The sequence below is a fragment of the Ursus americanus genome, chromosome 5 (assembly GCF_024610735.1).
Source record: "Ursus americanus isolate L20-20 chromosome 5, mUrsAme1.1.p, whole genome shotgun sequence".
Classification (NCBI taxonomy): domain Eukaryota; kingdom Metazoa; phylum Chordata; class Mammalia; order Carnivora; family Ursidae; genus Ursus; species Ursus americanus.
In genome coordinates, this window is record NC_142131.1 from 65,952,815 (window position 1) to 65,971,298 (window position 18,484).

General features: G+C 41.5%; 1 protein-coding gene and 1 pseudogene across 1 annotated transcript in view; one reads left to right on the plus strand and one right to left on the minus strand.

The window, feature by feature from the left end:
• LOC123790410 (uncharacterized) overlaps window positions 1-18,484 on the plus strand; it is a 404,586-nt gene that overhangs the window by 278,021 nt on the left and 108,081 nt on the right. The window contains exons 6-8 of the mRNA XM_087862347.1: window positions 2,160-2,209; window positions 12,113-12,332; window positions 13,326-13,425. The gene's annotated coding sequence lies outside the window, so the exon portion shown is untranslated. The remainder of the gene's footprint in view (window positions 1-2,159; window positions 2,210-12,112; window positions 12,333-13,325; window positions 13,426-18,484) is intronic.
• LOC123790409 (elongation factor 1-gamma pseudogene) lies at window positions 5,221-6,560 on the minus strand (annotated as a pseudogene).

Consider the following 18,484-nt stretch of genomic DNA (forward strand, 5'->3'; position numbering starts at 1 on the left):
CATTTGTTTTGTACACCAAAATTTCTCACTTTAGTGAGTTTGTAACAAATTAGCCCAAAGAGAGTCTCCTCTCTCTTCCTATTTATTTAGGGAACACCCAGGCTATTACTTTTTCTTGCTTAAACTTCTTTGGAAGTTATCGATTGACTATTCACTGTCTTGATAACCTCTTTGTACCTGATTCTAAAGATTAGCCAACATAAACTGGGAGAGTCCTTTAAGTAACCTCAGGTTTATCTGTCAACTCTCTTCAGTGATGTATCTGTTCCCTGAAAAGAAAAGGAATGTCAGATAAGGAACGATAGTTGTTAAGTAACCATATCCTTTAGATTTTAACCTAAAAAAGCAAGACACCTGTGTGAGGTCTGCAATTGTGCACAGCATTTTTTCCTCTGGAAAAGTAACTGTAAGGACGTGGAATAGAAGCAGTGCACTTAAGGCTTGGATCTGGTGTCTGAACAAACTGAAAAGGGACCACAATTCTACTCTGCACTGTTGTTTGTTCAGAGGAAGAGAAGTAAGGGAAAAACGGACACAGGCTATCACTGTTCCCAGGGAAAAGCAATTTTCAAAAGGTACAGCAAGAGGAGAAAGTTTGGGTGGTACTGGAATGCTAAGAAGCTCCAGTGGTGTCAGGGAAAGATATTGCAGGATGGGTGGCTGGTAGGAATACACAAAAAGCATGAGAGCCTAGGAGATGCTCTAGAAAATTCTTTGAGCTGTGACACTGTGTCTTCCTTACTCATTTGAGTATCTTGCTCATCTGTATATCACAGATTCTGTTCTAAGAGTTGAGCTAAAATGGAGTGAAACATAAAAAGTCTAATGGGTAAAACTCCCACAGGGATGGTGCAGGCCACCTGGCTGGAGATGAGGCTTGGATATGGTAACTTGTAGTTAGGCAACCCTTCACTCCCCGTCCAGCTCTGATTTGCATGGGGTCTCGGCAGACTCAAGCTAAACATCTGGAACTCTGTTTGCAATCCGGATTCAGGTATGTGCTGATGAGCGTAAGCGGGAGCAATGGTGCCAAATTGCAGAAGAAACAATGAAGGCCTTAGAAGAAAAACTGTAATTAGAAAGAAGTTCTGCAGAATGGACCAGCTGCAAAAACAGGTCCAAAGAAAGGGGCACGATGGACCCAAGCAGAGAGTGAAATCGGACTCGAATTCTCCCTGACCTCACTCTCAGAAATCCCCTGTATGTGTGGGGCAAAAGAAGGCTACATGTAGCTGTGGGTTAGAAAAATAAGAAGATGTGTTAACTGACTAAACCCCTTGTAGATCCCGAAGTATGCAAGAATGTCAAACACAGGGATCAGAGTTCCTAGAGTTTCAGAAGTTCAAAGCAGTAAGCACTATAATTCAGGTGGTCTGAACACAGTAGTGATGTTACACTGGAACAGTGCTATGCCTGGGGTCAACCTGAGTAACAATGGAGCACAGGAACAGCAGGGTGCAGACGGCTGGTAGTGGTATAAAGAAAGCGAAGGAGGGGGCCTGCGTGGCTCAGCTGGTTGAGTGTCTGACTCTTGATTTCAGCTCAGGTCATTATCTTGGGGTTGTGGGATCAAGGCCCATGTTGGGCTCCACACTTAGTGCAGGGTCTGCTGGAGATTCTCTCCCTCTTCCTCGTCCTCCCTCTTTACTTCTCCCCCTACCCGAACTCATGCTCTCTCTCTCTCTCTCTCTCAAAATAAATAAAATCTTTATTTATTTATTTTAAAGATTTTATTTATTTATTTGACAGAGAGAGAGGCAGCGAGAGAGGGAACACCAGCAGGGGGAGTGGGAGAGGGAGAAGCAGGCTTCCCGCTGAGCAGGGAGCCGGATGCGTGGCTCAATCCCAGAACGCTGGGATCATGACCTGAGCTGAAGGCAGACACTTAACGACTGAGCCACCCAGGCGCCTCACAAATCTTAAAAAAAAAAAAAAAAAAAAAAGGGAAAGAGTTGAGATTCAGTGGGTCAAGTTGGAGTTGTTGATAAAATTGTTAAGTTGACCTTGCCTAATAATCATAGGGTATTGGGTTTCGGAGGTATTTATATGGACATGAGGTAAATTGTTGGAAAATAGGGAGTGTGTTAGGCAGCTAGGGCTGCCTTACTGAAGTACCACAGACTGGCTGGCTTCAACAACTGGAATTTGTTTTTTCGCAGATCTACAGCCCAGGAGTCCAGGATTAAGGTGTTAGCAGGATTGGTGTCTGGTAAGTCCTTTCTTCCTAGCTTGCTCTTGGCTGCCTTCTCGTTGTGTTTTCACCCACCTTTCCTGTGTATGTGCACAGAGAGTGAGTAAGCTCTAGTGTCTCTTCCAGTTCTTAGAAGGACCCCAGTCCTATTGGATCAAGGCCCCACCCATACCACCTCAATTAACTCCTTCCTTAAAAGCCCTATCTTCAAATATAGCCACTTTGTGGATTAGGGCTTTAACATAGGAATTTTGGGGGGACAGAATTCAGGAGCCAGAATGGATCTTCATGAATGAATCTAGGAAAAGGAAAAGATGTAGAGTTCTACCATGAATCTAAAGATGACTATTCACCTTCAAGTGCTTGTGTCTGACCTGTATATATGGAAGGCTTGTACATAAGAGAAGCAACGGGTAAGGGCCACCTGGGTGGCTCACTTGGTTAAGCGGAGTCTGCTTCTCCCTCCACCCGTCCCCCTGCTTGTGCTCTCTCTCAAAGGAATAAAATAAAATCTTTTTAAAAAGAAAGAAAGAAAATAAAAAAAAAAGCAATGGGTAAAAAGCCCATTCCCCTTTCTTAGAGTTTCCAAAAAACGGTCTTGATTCACCCCATAGTCCAGTGGGTATTAAACCGAAAGGAATATTCATCTTTTACACCTATGCTTTGTTTATCAGACTATAAATAATTTTTTCTGGGATAAATTTTGCAAACTATAACCAAGTCTCCTTTGGAAAGTATAGAAGAAAAAAGTTGAGGCAATGTGTGAACTCTGACCATCGTGAGTTTTCTTTGACTTAAAGAAACTGTGTTCTAGATCAGATTCATACTGCTATTTACTGTGTGAATAGTCTTCAGAAGGCAAGTTTGTTTTTATACAAATAAAAATATGAATGTGATCTCATGTATTACATTGCGGGCTTATAAAAATACCATGACTTTTTAATGATTTTTTTGGGGGGGGGGAGAAAAGGAAAACCAGAAATTGCCAACATTGCAGTACCCAGTTGATTTTTCTCCAAGAACAAGTCGAGCATAGATTTGATTTTATTGTATAATAATAATGTGAGTTAAATGTGGCTCAGAGTACTGCCCTGTCCCGCACTAAATGAATACTCACTATCTTTGATATGTTCTCTTTTTGTAGCTGCCTATCAAGTGTCAACCGTGTTTCATTTAGGCTGGGTTGTAGGCAATATAAACCAATTCTGACTTACGGGAAAAGGGAATTTGTTAGATAAAAAGGACAAATCATAGAATTGAAGACAAGTTGCTGGTCGTTGAAAGGGCAGGATGCAGAGTAGATAGGTTTTAGGGCTGCAGGGAACATGACCCAGTAGGCACTCTCTTTAGGATGCCACTGTTGCTATAAATCACAGTGTCCATAACCAAGCTTCTCCTGAAAAGAATCAGGTTAGCAAAACTTGGGTCAGGTGTCCATTTGATTAACAATTCCCCTGATGGCGCACCTGCTGAGGGTGTATGGGGTGCCGCTAGAAGAATGGGAATGGGCAGGACAAAGCAACCGACGTCCCCTAGGAACAACTACCAGAAATATACCTGTGTTGAATATTGATTGTGGAAAGGTGAAAGCATTAGGATTAGCACTGACAACAGAAGAATTTCCTGCTGACTTTGTTTCCCTAAATGACCTCCAAGTAGATCCTCCATCTCTGACTATGTGGTAATAAAACCCCAAAATAAGGATGCTGTATCATGGCCTGAGATGTCTGCTTACCTAGCTGCGTTTAAATCCTGGCTTCATATTTCGCTCCGCTGGAGGATTTCTGTGCCCCTTTCCTGGCTTTGTACTGCTGCCACCACCTCTTTGTCATCTTTCTGCTTTTCAGTATGACCTTCATTATTTCCCCACAGATTACTCACCAGCCTGAGGGTCCTAACAATGCCGACCTACAGCAGTGGGGACTGAGTTTTAGAGTCTCATGAAACAACAATCTTAACCAGTGTGGAAACAACATTCCAGTCGAACTCTTCTCTAATCCTTGGTGCCCAGGCCATGTCACCTCAGCTGTTGTTGTTAGACTCCATTTTGGTCTGACTAGATATATAGCTGTCAGGGAAATCTAATTTTTTGTGATGCAATCAAGAAACGTCTAGGTACAGATTAAGCAGCCTTTCAACTATGTTTGTTTGGGCACTTGAAGGCTGGTCTAGTTTTGAAATGGCTCCCTTAAAGACCAAATGGGGAAAGCCAAGAACTCTGGGCAATACTTCAAAAGTCAGCAGCTGCTCTGCACTCCCAGTCAATCCCAATTTGCCACTTGGCTGCTTACTGATGAGCTGCTTGTATGAGTGTTGGATAGCGCCATAGTGTATTCCCTGGTTCACCCATTGGCTTACCAAGCTTGGGGCAGATATCTGGTACCCCAGAAGCTTGGCCTGTCTGCTAAACAGCTTGTTATAAGGGAAAGAGAATTTGATTGGAAGTCAAGAGTCCAGTTGCAGATTTGAACTGTCCCTAATTACATATATGGTGGGGGGCAAGTAACTTAATCTAGCTAGGCCTTAGGGGTTTGTTGTTGTTGCTGTTGTTAACATTTTATGGGAACTTCAAACCTTTGCAAAAGCAGAAAGAATAATATAATAAATCCCCTACCCTATTGTCTATCTTCAGCAATTATGAACTTCGAATAGTTTAACTCTGCCTCACCTACTGGGTTACGGTGAGACAAATCCCAGAATCATATCATTATATCCATAAATATTTCAGAGTGTATCTCTAAAAGATTAGAACTACTTTGTTTTTAAAAGTCACAATAACATTAGATACTAGAAGTAATAATAACTCAATAATATTTTCAAATATTTAGTGTTCAAATTTTCCTGACTGTAACATTTAAAAAAATATCTTTTTAGGGGCACCTGGCTGGCTTAGTTGGGAGAGCTTGTTACTCTTGATCTCGGGATCATGAGTCTGAGCCCCACATTGGGCTTAGAGATTACTTAAAAAGATAAAAATAAATGTAAAAATTTTTTTTTTCAATGTTCTGTTTCCTTTAATGATTCCCCATGTCCCTGAAGGGCAGGTACAGGCAGCTAGGCAATGGCAAGAGATGTTCACTTGAAGATCTTGCCCTGACTGAAGGTTTTGCCCACATGTTAGAAGGCCCCCTCCCAGGAAAAGTACTCTCGAACCAGTGTCTGGATCTCCTCACTGCCAGGATCCAGTTTCTGCTATGTATGTGACTCGTAGTCCACCTGCCAATCTGGACTCAGCGGAAAGGCAAGCTCCTGGTCTTGAACAACCCAGACTCCAGAAATGGAGCTGCTATTGCTGGTTCCAAAGAGGATGACACTGACAAAGGCATTCTTCCTCAGCTTGTCCAACCGCTGGAACATTCCAGCGATGAGGTTGCAACTCATGAAGGTCTGGGTGAGCTCTTCAGGGAAGCAGCCCTCAGAGTACCACAGAGACCAGCCATCCTTATCAATGTGCTCCCAAAAATACGGCAGCACCACAGAGAGAGTGTCCTCATTGGAGTACCTGCGCTTAAATTTTCCAACACAAAGTTACTCTTGGACAGGAGAGCAAAGGGGTCCTTGGCCTTTGGTTCTGCAGCCAGTGCCTGGTCACATTCATCCATCTTCTCCTCAGGAGCAGGGGCAGCAGCCTTTTTTTCCTCTTTCTGCTCAGCCTGGCTTCTCTTCCTGAGAACCTTTCTCTTTCCGTGGTCTGTGCTTTTTAGGATCTGCAAACTTTTCAGCATCCAACTGGGCCATCTTCTCACAGCGTTTCACCTCCCCTCCCCCGAACTGGGGCTGGTTAATGCTGGTGAGGAACCAGCAGTTGGTATTGGGGAAGGTCTGGAGGAAAGAAGGCTCCAGGACCTGTTTATAATAGAGCCACAAGAGTGTGCAGACAACTGCAGTGTCAGCCAGTGTCCCACATTGGACCACCAGGAAAGTCCTTGTCTTCAAGTGAACATCCAGTAGCCCCAGAATTTGCTTCACTTCCTCCTTTGCATTCTCTGTGGCCTGCTTGTTGTGGTGCATGGTGCCCAAGGTGGGGAACACCCAGGTACTGGTTGGGGGCACTATGTCACTATCAGTAAAGCTCACCCACTGCATTCCTGGGCTGCTGCCTCTGGAGTACTTCCCCACAGCAACTCACTGCAATGGCATTACTCTCAAACACACAGAAGCCATCATCACCCTCAAATGCTGGAATCTTGGCAGCAGGAAATGTACGGAGAAATTCAGGGGTACAGTTTGTTTGGCCAAAGTGGAAGTGGGGTGGTGCAGAGAGCATGGGGACCTGAACCCCGCTGTGCTGAGCAGCAATGAGAGCCTTGATGGCCCTTCAGTTTTCAGGATATGTGTACAGGGTCCCAGCCACCATGGTGATTCTGCAGAGAAAGCTAAAAAAAAAATTTTTTTTAAAGGATGGAAATGAGGTCAAAAATTCAATTGTTTAAATGTCTCTTAAGTCTATTTGAAACTATAGAGTCTCCCTCTCTCTCTCTTTCTCTCTCCTTCAACTTATTTGGGCGGGGGGAGTAGATTATGTGTCCTGTAGAGATATTCAGTCTGGACTTTGTTAATTGCATCCTTGTAATGATACTTAATATATTGTTCTGTCTTCTGTATTTCTTGTAGTTAGATCTACAAGTTTGGTCATTTTAAGTACTCATTTTTGGTAAGAATGCTTCTTAGGTAGTATCATGCACTTCCATTAGGAAGCATATTATGTCTAGTTGTTTGTCCTTTTGAGTTGTTAGCAGCCATTGATAACCATTGTCTAGATCCATTATTTCAAAAGCAGTTGCAAAATAGTGATATATTTTTAATATACCTTCTTCATTTACTAGATAGAGTACTTCTATAAAAAGTAGCTTCTTGCAAACTATTTGGTTACCCTGCACTATAGAGATGTGGGAAAAGCAGGATAAATGCTTGATTCCTTTCCCTGTATTTACAAGTTTTAAAAAATAATGAATCATTTTTCTAGCATCTTCTCATGGAGAACAATGAAGGGTTTTTGTTGTTATGTAAAATCATTATGCACTTCTGGGTTTAAACATATTTGATGTGCTTTAACCCATTAACCCATTTTGGTTATTATTCTTGTAGAAGTCCATATCAGCTAGTGGGAACTGCTTCAATTAGTCTAATAAGGAGAGAACATATAAAGTTCTATGTTTGCATAAGACATGAGCTATGGGAAAATCCAAAAGAATTGACAAAACACTCCTAGATCTAAAAAGTAATTATAGTAAGTTTGTAGGATACAAGATTAATAATAAAGTCTGTCACTTTCCTATGCACCAGTAAAAAGTAGAAATGAAAAAGTAGAATTAAAATGAAAAACAATATAATTTACATTAGCACCCCGAAAATGAAATATGTAGGTATAAATCTAACAAAATATGTACAAGAGCTAAATGAGGAAAACTTAAAAACTCTGATAAACAAAATCAAAGAATTAAATAAATGAAGAGATAGTCCATGTTCATGGATAGGAAGACTCAATATTGTCAAGATATCAGTTCTTCCAACTTGATATACAGATTCAGTGCAACCCCAATCAAAATCCCAGCCATTTATTTTATGGATAGCAATACACTGAGTCTAAAGTTTTATGAATAGACAAAAGACCTGGAATGTTCAACACAATATTGAAGGAAAAGAACAAAGTTGGAGGAATGACACTATTGATGTCAAGACTTACTGTAATTGCAAACTTCTGCTCTGCAAAAGACAACGTCAAGAAAATGACATGACAAGCCATAGATTTGGAGAAAATACTTGCAAAAGACATATCAGATAAAGGACTGTTATCCAAAATGTGTAAAGAACTCTTAAATCTCAGCAATAAGAAAACAATCTGATTTTTAAAATAGCTCAAAGAAGAAAGAGGAAGAAGAGGAAAAAGAAGAAGAAGAAGAAGAAAGTATTATACCTGCCAAGAAGGCAAAGCAAAAACAGCACCTCTCTCTGTGCAGTGCTGGGAGTTGAATGGGGACCAAGACACAAATCCATGAGATTTTCATCAGTGCTTTTTTTTTTTTTTAATTTTTCCAAATAAGAAAGCTAATAATACAAAAACTTTAAGTCATCAGGAGTCAAATTGTGATGATGATCCTGTTTAAATCAAGCCTGAATGAATTAAAGTAAGTATAGGTTTTATAATTTTCAAAGTATTCTTTAAAAAAAAAAGTACTCTTAAGGTGTTCAGGAAACTGTACTTAAATGTAACATCTCCATTTTTAGTGATCGTGGATAAATGATGTGTGACTGTAACTTCCTAAATGGTTAAATTATAAACTATTATATATCACAACATGATTGAATATATGCCATTTCAAACCAAGCTAAAGATGAATGACCCATATTTCAAGTTAAGCTTTTTACATGTTAAAATAAGACAATAATCTTGGACCATGACTAAAACCCAACACAGAAAGACTGATGTGTCACATATTCTAAGTATCATTGAGTCAAAGGCAATGAAATTTGTTACATACTATGATATTTGAGAATGTATGTAAGCTTTTTAAATGTAGTCCACGGTTCAGTACTATTAAGTCCTGATCCATCCAGTTGATGCATTGCATCATCAACCTGCCAGGAAGCCTTTGGAGAGCCATTTGTCCCTGGATCCAAATCAAATATGTACCCTGAGTGGTAAAAAATATTTTGTTAGACTCAACGACTGAGTTATCTCTGACGGGACTGCCAAATGAATTATGACAACAGTTGACCACTTTGGACTCTGGGGCAATATTACCAAAAAGTAAAAGAGAAAAATATGTTCTTTGTAGTTTCTGATCTTATGCAGAACAAATACATCATTCTTTCTGTTATGAATCTCAGTTGAAGTCCAAGGCTCCTCTGCTTTTCTTTATCGGAACCTAACAGGGTATGGACGTCATTTATCCTGTGTGTTATTTGAAGGGGCATATACTCAAAGTTGGTACGTAACATTATTTCTGAATCACAACGCAGTTGAGGCTTAAGAGAGAATTGTTGGCTCCTGACTTACCTGGGATCACCTCTCAGCATTACCACTTAATAGGGGTAACACTATCTGTCTTTTGTTATGGCTGTAAAAGTCAATGGTGAATGTTAAGTTTTTGACATATTGTGGGCACTCATAAAAAAGACAGCTTTGATTATGATGGTCTAACAACAACAGGCTTTTTCTAACATTGCTAACTTCAAGTCTTCTGAGGATAAATGTATGAATACGATTACATATAAGACAGTGGGGCACAGTCCACCAGGAAATGCATAACCTGCCGAAGGCCTTCAACAACAAATAAACAAAAGCAGCAACAGGATCACAAATACACAATAACAAGAATACTAAGAAACCCACTGTGCCGCCCACGTCAACCCTGTCTGCCCCTTGGTCCCTAAATATTAAAAGTTAAATAATGTATTTAGCAAAGAGTCCTCAGAAATTATTTTGCCTTTCGGCAACTTTATACCTCAGATATATAAAATAAGTTCTTTCTTTCTTTCTTTCTTTTTTTAATGAATAGTTTCTAAGTTCATCTGAAGCATCCCCTCATTCCTGTGACCAACACATTAATAATTCTCTACATTACGACTTCGCTTTACTGCTCCCACGCTGATTCAGAAAACATGAACACTTGGCTATTCACGAGGAGCAGTGTTCAGTTTCTCTGACTACCTGAATTCCCAGAGGGAAAGGAAGCACAGACTATGTTTCATTTCCATCAGGCTTCTGCTGCAATGCTGTGATTTTTCTCCAGGTCCAGGCCCCAGGCCACTGCGTGAAAGGCTAGGACTTCCCGAAGACAAAGACTTCAATTTTGGTTTTATTGCATTTCTTTGTATTTTATTATTCCTCTACATCCTGCTTCAGGAAAGTTTTGGAAAACACAAAGATCTCAACCCTGGGAGCCAAACTGCTTAAAACAATTACTTGGTTTTTAGTGGGATTTTTTTTTTTTTTTCAAAAAAAAAAAAAAAAGGATTTTCCTCTTGCAAGGATTTGGGAGTTTACTTTCTTGCAAAAGATGGGCTTTCTGAAAAATTTCCATTGGCAGTAATCCAGGGTCATAATGACTTTAAATTAAACCCTCAAGGGTTTCCCTTTCTCTTCTTGAGCCACAAACAATTCCTTCCTCTGAGTGTTAGACTTAGTTTAACTCAGCAAGTTTCCAGAAGCCGTGCACATGGACACAGAGGGCAGGAATTCAAACTTTCAACTTTAAAGAGGCTGTTAGGGCCTGGCATCTTCAGCCCTCTCTGAATCCCTGCTGTTCTACTGAGTGTGAGTGCACATGGGAGGCCGGAGAGCAGCTGTTTGCCTAGGTTGTGCAGGGCTGGTAAGGAATTTCAGACAGGTGTGTAAATTATTTTATGCAAAAAATGTATCTAAGGGCAAAACCTTGATCAGATCAAATATTCCAAAGAAATGACTCATGACTATCGTGCTGTCTCATAAATTGAAAACATTGGCACTTTCCCAGAATTTCTTTCACCTTACAAGATATTTGTAACAGTACGATTTTATGTTTACAAGTCCACCAGCCTGAATTATTTTAAATTTACTTAGTTTTTTTTAAAGCAATGTTTCTCCTAAGCAGTGAAGATTATTCGAGGTAATCTCACAGAAGGAATCTCTGTGATGGGAGGGAAGCAGAAAGCAGTTTAGCATTTTTCCTCCCCTTCTCTACCCGCCCCCCTCCCCCCACCCCAGTCCTCTTCCACACCCACCCACCCCAATTCAAACAGGTTCTAATTAAGGCAAAAACATATCTATCTGAAGAACAAGCTTGAGTTTCACCAAAGTACTAAGCGTCGTGGGATAGGGACATTTAGAAGGGCAGAATATTTGTAGGCACCACAAATGTAAAGCCAAGTCTGGTCTTTGGAATTGCTTGGCTGAAATTGCTTTCTCTTGTCTGGAAGAGCAGAGATCAGATGTGCCTCAGACTTGCTTTCAAGCATTTTGTTTGGGAGTTTCTCAGCTCTTGACTGGGGATTCCTTTAGATTTTGTCTTTCTTCGAGTTTTGTAGCTCACTGGCCTTTTGGTTGAGTTCTGTTGCTGATAATTTGAAGATGACTCTGGTCCTGTGTGATTTGGCTCTTAAGAAGATTTACAGGTGAGTCTCTTTAGTCATGCCCTGAAAAGGTGATAAAATTTTAAAAATCTATTTGGAGGCCACACAATTTAACATAATTCCACTTCTGTGTTTCCTCACCTTATACTTGTAATCCATTAAGCTGTTTTATAGAGGCTAAATATAAAAGGACCGTGGTACTATAGTATTTCTTAACCTGTTATTAAGAGCACAATATTTTAACAGGAATGAAGACCAAAATGCAAATTTCTATTCTCTTTGTATAACATTTATGCAATAAAGAATGAATTGAGTACATGATTCTTCATGTCTGAAGTACTAGGGCTGGTAACGCATGGAGCGGCAAGAAGCAAGCATTAATCTATCCAGCTGCTAAGAAATGAAATGTCACTTGGAGGAACTTGTTCTCGCTGGCACATTCTTTCATGGAATTCTCCATCAAAAAGCACAGGCAAAAGTAATTCTTTTTCCAATGCATTATATCATAACACATCTACCCTTTTTCGTGTATTCAGACTTAACTTCTGCCTATGGAGTGCGTATACAGGAGCTTCTGTTTTTTTCTTTTTTTTTTTTTTTTTAAGATTTTATTTATTTATTTTGAGAGAGAGCCTGCGCGGGCAAGGTGGGGAGGAGGGGCAGAGGCAGAGGGAGAAGCAGACTCCCCGCTGAGCAGGGAGCCCCACGAGGGTCTCAATCCCAGGACCCTGAGATCACGACCTGAGCCGAAGGCAGATGCCCAACCGACCGAGCCACCCAGGCGTCCCCCGTTTTTCAAGAGTGTTTTTAAATATTTTAAAAATGTATCTTTGCTACAAACTCCTGAGTATACCTGTTTGTCTGCAGGTCCTGTCGCTCAGCTGAGCCTTATTAACTTATTTAGCCTCACGTTCATCACGATGCCCAGGTGCCTCCTGCGGGAGGGGGTGGTACGGGGGGAGCTCTGGGGCCAGTAGCACTTCCGGCAAACGCCCCGCCCCCCTCCTGGTGGCTCCCATCCCCCTTGGGTGTTGTACTGCCGCCGGGCCCGGGAGACCAAGGAGCTATGAAGACCCAGGATTTGCGGGTGAGTAAACAGCTTAAGGGTTTAGTGGAGGGCATTGTGGTATGAGTGAGGCCTATGCTAATTGTGAGCCTACCTTCCTGCTTCTTCATTGAGTTCCCGAAGCCGAGATAGCCAGATAAGCAACCTTTCCATTAAAAACGCCTTGCTGGGGTGCCTGGCGGGCTCAGGCAGTAGCGCAGGCCGCTCTCGATCTAGGAGTTGTGAGTTTGAGTCCCTTGTTGGGTGTAGAGGCTACTAAATAAGTAAATAAAAACACCTTACTGACCTTTGGTTGGGCATTGCTTCAGGATGGCGAGCAAGAAATGAAGAAGGCCCTTCTAAATAATACAAAGTGAGTGGTGTTTTATTTTAGATAGAACTGGTTTGGGGCTCCTGGATGGCTCCGTTGGTTGGGCATCTGACTCTTTCGGCTCAGGTCATGATCCTGGGGTCATGAGATCGAGCCCGAGATGTCTCCGTGCTCAGCGCGGCGTCTGCTTGTCCCTCTCCCACCTCCTCTGCCCTCCCCCCACCGTGTGGTCTCTCGCACTCTGTTGCACTCTCTCCCAGATAGCTAGGTGAGTAGGTAGGTAGGTAGATAGAGGAAAGGGGGGAGGGAGGAAGGGAGGGAAGAAGGAAGGGGTTTCAAACTTTTGACCACAGAATCCTTTATCCAGATTTCTCTGTTAAAGTGAAGCAGAGGCGTATCTCACTTAGCATCTCCTCTCACAAACGTGAGGCCCCTTGAGACGTGACCCCTCAGAGCCCACAGCCTTGTTACATTTCTATCTCAAAACAAAATCCTCGCTAATTTTTAAAATTGATTAATCACTCTATGATTCTCCAAAATAAACGTAAAAGCCAGGATAATAGTAAAGAAAGACATTTTAGTAGCTCTAACAGGAGATGAGTTTGAATCCTGTCTTCCCTTATGAAGGCAAGTCAGTCTTGCCCCACATTTCAGAATTTTTAAGCAGAGTGATTTTTTTGTTTGTTTGTTTTTAATCTTGATAGATATGTGTGTTCCTCAGAGGTGAATTTCTCTGCGTGCCTTTCAACACCTTCCATCCACAGAGAAGCCAACCTCTTCAAGTCAATACGTGTCATCTTTAAGGTAAGGTCAGCTGGGATCCTATCGTGGGACTGGTCTTCATGAACAAATATATCCTATTTTTAATCTCTCAGCATTGATTTTTTCAGTAGTCTTTTAACTTTTAGTTTTATGCAATGGGGAGTAATCAAAAGAATATTGGAGCCAGAGTCAGAAAACTCGGGCATTGCTATCACGACCAAAGAAATAACATTTGTGAGATGTCTTTGAAAATATGATGTATTATTCTTTGCTTTATCAAGTTCTGTTTCTGCATGTTGAATGTCAATGATGAATCACTAAATTCTACACCAATATTACACTCTATGTTAACTAACTAGAATTTAAATAAAAATTGGGAACAAAAAACCCAACCAAACCAAAAAAAAGTGTATTTGAGGGCCTATTATGTGACAGGCACTGGAAATACCCAGAGCTTACATTCTGAAAGAGATGGATTGGTAGACTGGCTATGGTTACTATTTATGTTACATTAGCACCATCATTATTAAATAGAGAAACTTTGCTTATTTGTGCTGTGCTTAACATTTGAATTGTGAACATAGTGAGTTTGAAGATGGAAGACTTGAGTGTGCCTCCTGGTTCCCTGTCATATATTAGCTGAATATATCTACAAGCAAATCATTTCATCTTATCGAGGACATTTCCTCATTTGTAAATGTGGGACAGTGCTAATCCCTAACTCCCAAGAGTGTTGTAAATATCTTGAAATGATGGAGGATGCGTTCTGTGCATCGTACAGTACTATGCAATACTATACATACTTAGTCCTACAGCTGTGAATACAGTGTCTTTCTACAGAGAAGCACAACCTGCCATCCTAGCTTTAACCAATTTAGGATTTCTCTTTTTTTCTAAACATGGCAAAAAAATAATAATAATAAGTAAACTGTCAACAGTAGTGTCCACTCTTCAAGATAACATGAATTGTGTTCACACAATATTTAGGCTACATGCATAGCTATGAATTGGCCAGTGTTTTGCCAACAACAGCATAAATGACAACTATTCACATATAAGTTCTCTATTGTACTGATTACAAGCTTGTGTGTGGGGATGATTCATGGTTTACTTGCTTTTCAAGTCACAATTTCAAGTAGCGTCATTTGTCTTCTATCAGCAATTCATACTTAGACCAAGAATCCACGTGCTGATCTCTTGTATTCACATCGTTTCTAGTCTTGAACAGCCTCATTCAGACTGCAACAGCTCTAAAGTAAATAGTGCAGATGGCCTTTAAAAACAACAACAACAACAAGAAAACCTTTCACTGATGTCTCTTTCATCTTCATAATTATTTTGTTCAGTAGTACGTTTTACTCAATGCTAAGTGCCAAATAGTGTCTTCGGAAAATTTTGTCCTGTGAATACTGTAGCACATATTACTGTGTGTTTATATTTTATACATCAAAGGCCAATCCAATTCCAGGAGGCCCACATGAGTTAGAAACAGCGATTTGAACCATTTGAGAGAAGATGACAGAAAGAGGACAGCCTTTAAGATAGGTGTTCATTGATTTGTGATTTCCCTCAGGAAGCATGTTAGGAAAGCTTACTATGTCCCAGGTCCTGTGCTAGGAACAGCAGTACACCGAAGACACCTTCTCTGTCCTCAGGTAGAACGAATTTAGTTAGGGAGTGAAAGACATAAATAATTAGGAAACAGGCACATAGGGTTAGGAGGGAAAGGGCATGAGAAAAAGGCATGGAAAGCAAGAAAAATGGTGCAATCCAAAGTAAGCAAATCCACAGAGAAAGATCTGTGGTTGTCTACTTGTGGTTTGCGTAAATAACTAACTTATTCATTGAAATAAGGGATGTTGGAAGAGGAGTAGGTTTCGAGTGAGAGAGGAGGGATAGATGATAAGTGTTGTACAGGTTGCATTTGAGATGCTTTTTTTAAAGATTTTGTTTATTTGAGATAGAGCACGAGCTGGGGGAAGGAGCAGAGGGAGAGGGAGAAGCAGACTCTCCACTGAGCAAGGAGCCCAACGCGGGGCTGGGTCCCAGGACCTGGGACCATGACCTGAGCCAAAGGTAGACACTTAACCAACTGAAACACCCAGGCACCCCAGATTTGAAATGCTTTTGATGTATATTTAGTAATTACGTAAAGTGAAGCTCACTTGTGAGCCTTGTGTAAGAGAAGATTGAAATTATGGGTGTGGTAAGATCTCTTAGGATACGGTAAGATGAGGGCAAACCTTGAAGAACTCTCAGCTGAAGATGAGGTGCAAGATGAGCCTGCAAGTAGTACAGACTGGGAGAGACCAGAAAGGAAGGAGGAAAACAGCAGCCTTTCTCTACTGACAGAGAAGGGATGGAGACAGCAGTCTCTAGTGTCCCATGCTGTTGAGAAGTCAAGATCAAGATTTGGCTGCCTGGAGGTCTTTGGTGACTCTAACCAGTTAAATACCATCCATATGCTAATGACTCCCAAATGTAAAACTCAAGTCCAGTTTTTTCCTACACCCCCGAGTCGCGCCCCCGGTTGCATATGGAATGTCTGCAAGGCATCCCAAGCTGAACATGTTCAACAGAGAGCTCCTGGTTCTCTTCCCTATACTTGTTCCCCATGCAGGCTTCCTTAATCTCCCTTCCTGTCAGCTCCCCACTTTAAGGTGCTCAGGCTAAAAAATCCTCGGCATCATCCTTGACTCTTGGTTTTCTCTCGTACAACTCATCCAATCTGCAACAAAATCTGTTAGCTCTACCTTCACAGTATTCCAGCCTCCTGTCCACATCTCACCCCCTCTTTGTGCCAACCTCCATAGCCTCTTCTTTTTCCTCATAGCTTCACTGAGATATACGTCACATACCATGTAATTCGTCTGTTTAAAGTGTACAACCCATTGGTTTTTAGTATGTTCATGGAGTTGTGCAACTGTCGCCACAGTTAATTTCAGAACGTTTAGTCATCCCCCAAAAAATGAACAGTCACTCCCCATTCCCTCATTGCCCTAGTTCCTGGTAACCACTCATTTACTTTCTGTCTCTATGGAGTAGTCTACTCTTTTCACATAAATGGAATCACATGCTATGTGGTCTTTTGTGATTGGCTTCTTTCATACAGTATAATAATTTCAAGGTTTATCTTTGTGGTGGGATATATCAGTATTTCATTCCTTTTTATGACTGAATAATATTTTGTTTTGTGAACATACCACAATTTATCCATTCATCAGTTGATGGACACTTGGATTGTTTCCACCTTTTGGCTCTTCTGAATAATGATGCTCTATTTGTGTTCTCTTTGAAGATATGTTTTCTTTTCTCTTGGGTTTGTACCTGGGAGTGTAATTGCTGGACCATATGGTAATTCTGTATTTAACCTTTTGAGGAAATGCCAGATTGCTTTCTGAGGTGGTGTCCCTCATCCCTTGGCAGGAATATTTTGTCAGCATTATTTCTGCTCTTCTTACTTCCATCCTTGCTCCCTGGCTGTCCATTTTCAAACATCATTTGTCTGCTCAGATGGCTCCACTGAGTCCTCACCTCGCTCAGAAGAAAGTCAAAATACTTACAATGATCACAAGCCCCCATGCAACCTGGCCCCATATGACCTCATTGGTTTTATCTTCCTCGCCTTGCTCATTCCTTACTCATCTCTTCACTGTTCCTTGAAGATACCAGGCACACTCCCTCTGCTTATTCTTCCTCCTTTCTGGAAGAGACTTTCCACCATACCCATGGAGTTTGTTCCTTATCTCTTCAAATCTTTATTCAAGTGTCTCCTTCTCAGTGAGGCAGTGACCACTCCCTAACTCCCTTTCTTGCTTTGTGTCTGTTTGCTTTTTGCCCATCACACATCACCTTTAAATGTACTATGTCATTTTTTAACTTGTTTTATATCTGTTTTCTTCCAGCCATGGAAGAAACTAGCTTCATGGAGTCAGGAATTTTGTTATTTTGTCCTGTGCGATATCCCCAGGGCCTAGACCATCTAGTAGGGTTAAAGAAACCTTGGCTGAATGAATGACTGAATGCACGTGTTGAGCCTGGCGGTCCTGCTGGTGTAGATAAGAGTAGTGAATGAGAATGAGGGCGTGAGTTATTGAGAGTAGATGAGACATCCAGTGAGAGGGGGTGAGTATACACCAACCCATCTGCTTTCTTACTGTGCAGGAAGGCTCCATGCTTCTAACTGAGGCTGGCTCTCCACATGTTCCCAGGATCCTCTGGGAAAGAAAAAGTGTTCCTGCCAAGTGAGGTGCAAATAGTCAGGGGCCTGGACATTGACTGGTGATAGAGTAACAGGAGAAAAGACATAGTTTAGTTTACAAGTGCCAGTAGGAGTTGCTCGGTGTTGAGAAACTCACTGAGAAGCTGGAGGTGAGGGTTTATATACCAGCTTAACAAAGAAGGGCAGGGTTAGGGTTTCCTTGGGAAGGTATGGAAGATTCTGTTGATGCTAATGGAAAAGGACAGTCTATCTCCTTCTTGGCCAGAAATTTCCCCATGGGGGTGAGGGGTGGCAGCTGACTTCACACTTCCTAGTGTTAAAGGTCAGTCTTCTTTCAAACAGGAAACTCCCTGGGGGGTGGGGAGCGGCAGCAATGGCAGCTGTATTTTCAGGAGCTTCTCCTTGTTTAGATAATGTTTCTTTCTGTGGCTGCTGTCTGTTCAGACGTCTTCCGTTTAAAAGAGTCTCCAGACCACTTTGGTGGGCTGCTAATTCCTTCAGTCCGGCCCCTTTTAGCCTGTGCAGACAGACCCCCATGACGCACATCCAGGAGGCACCACTCACAGAAGGCACGTGACACTCTCCCCTGGAGCTGAGTGGCGCAGGACCCCGCTCCAGGGCATCACGCCTGCAGATGTCCCCACGTCATTCTGCAATCATCAGTTTTTCCATCTCAAGTGCATCATCTCGTTGCATACAAACATGCTCTTCTTCTCCCCAGTTTTAAATAAAAGAAAATAAACTCTTGGCTTTAATGGGAAAATGTAAATATGAGCTGGGTATTTGCTGATACTTAGGAATTCCTATGAATATAGTCACCAGAGACCCTTGCCCTCGAGCAAGAACAGGAGACCACACAGATGGAATAAACACAGAAGG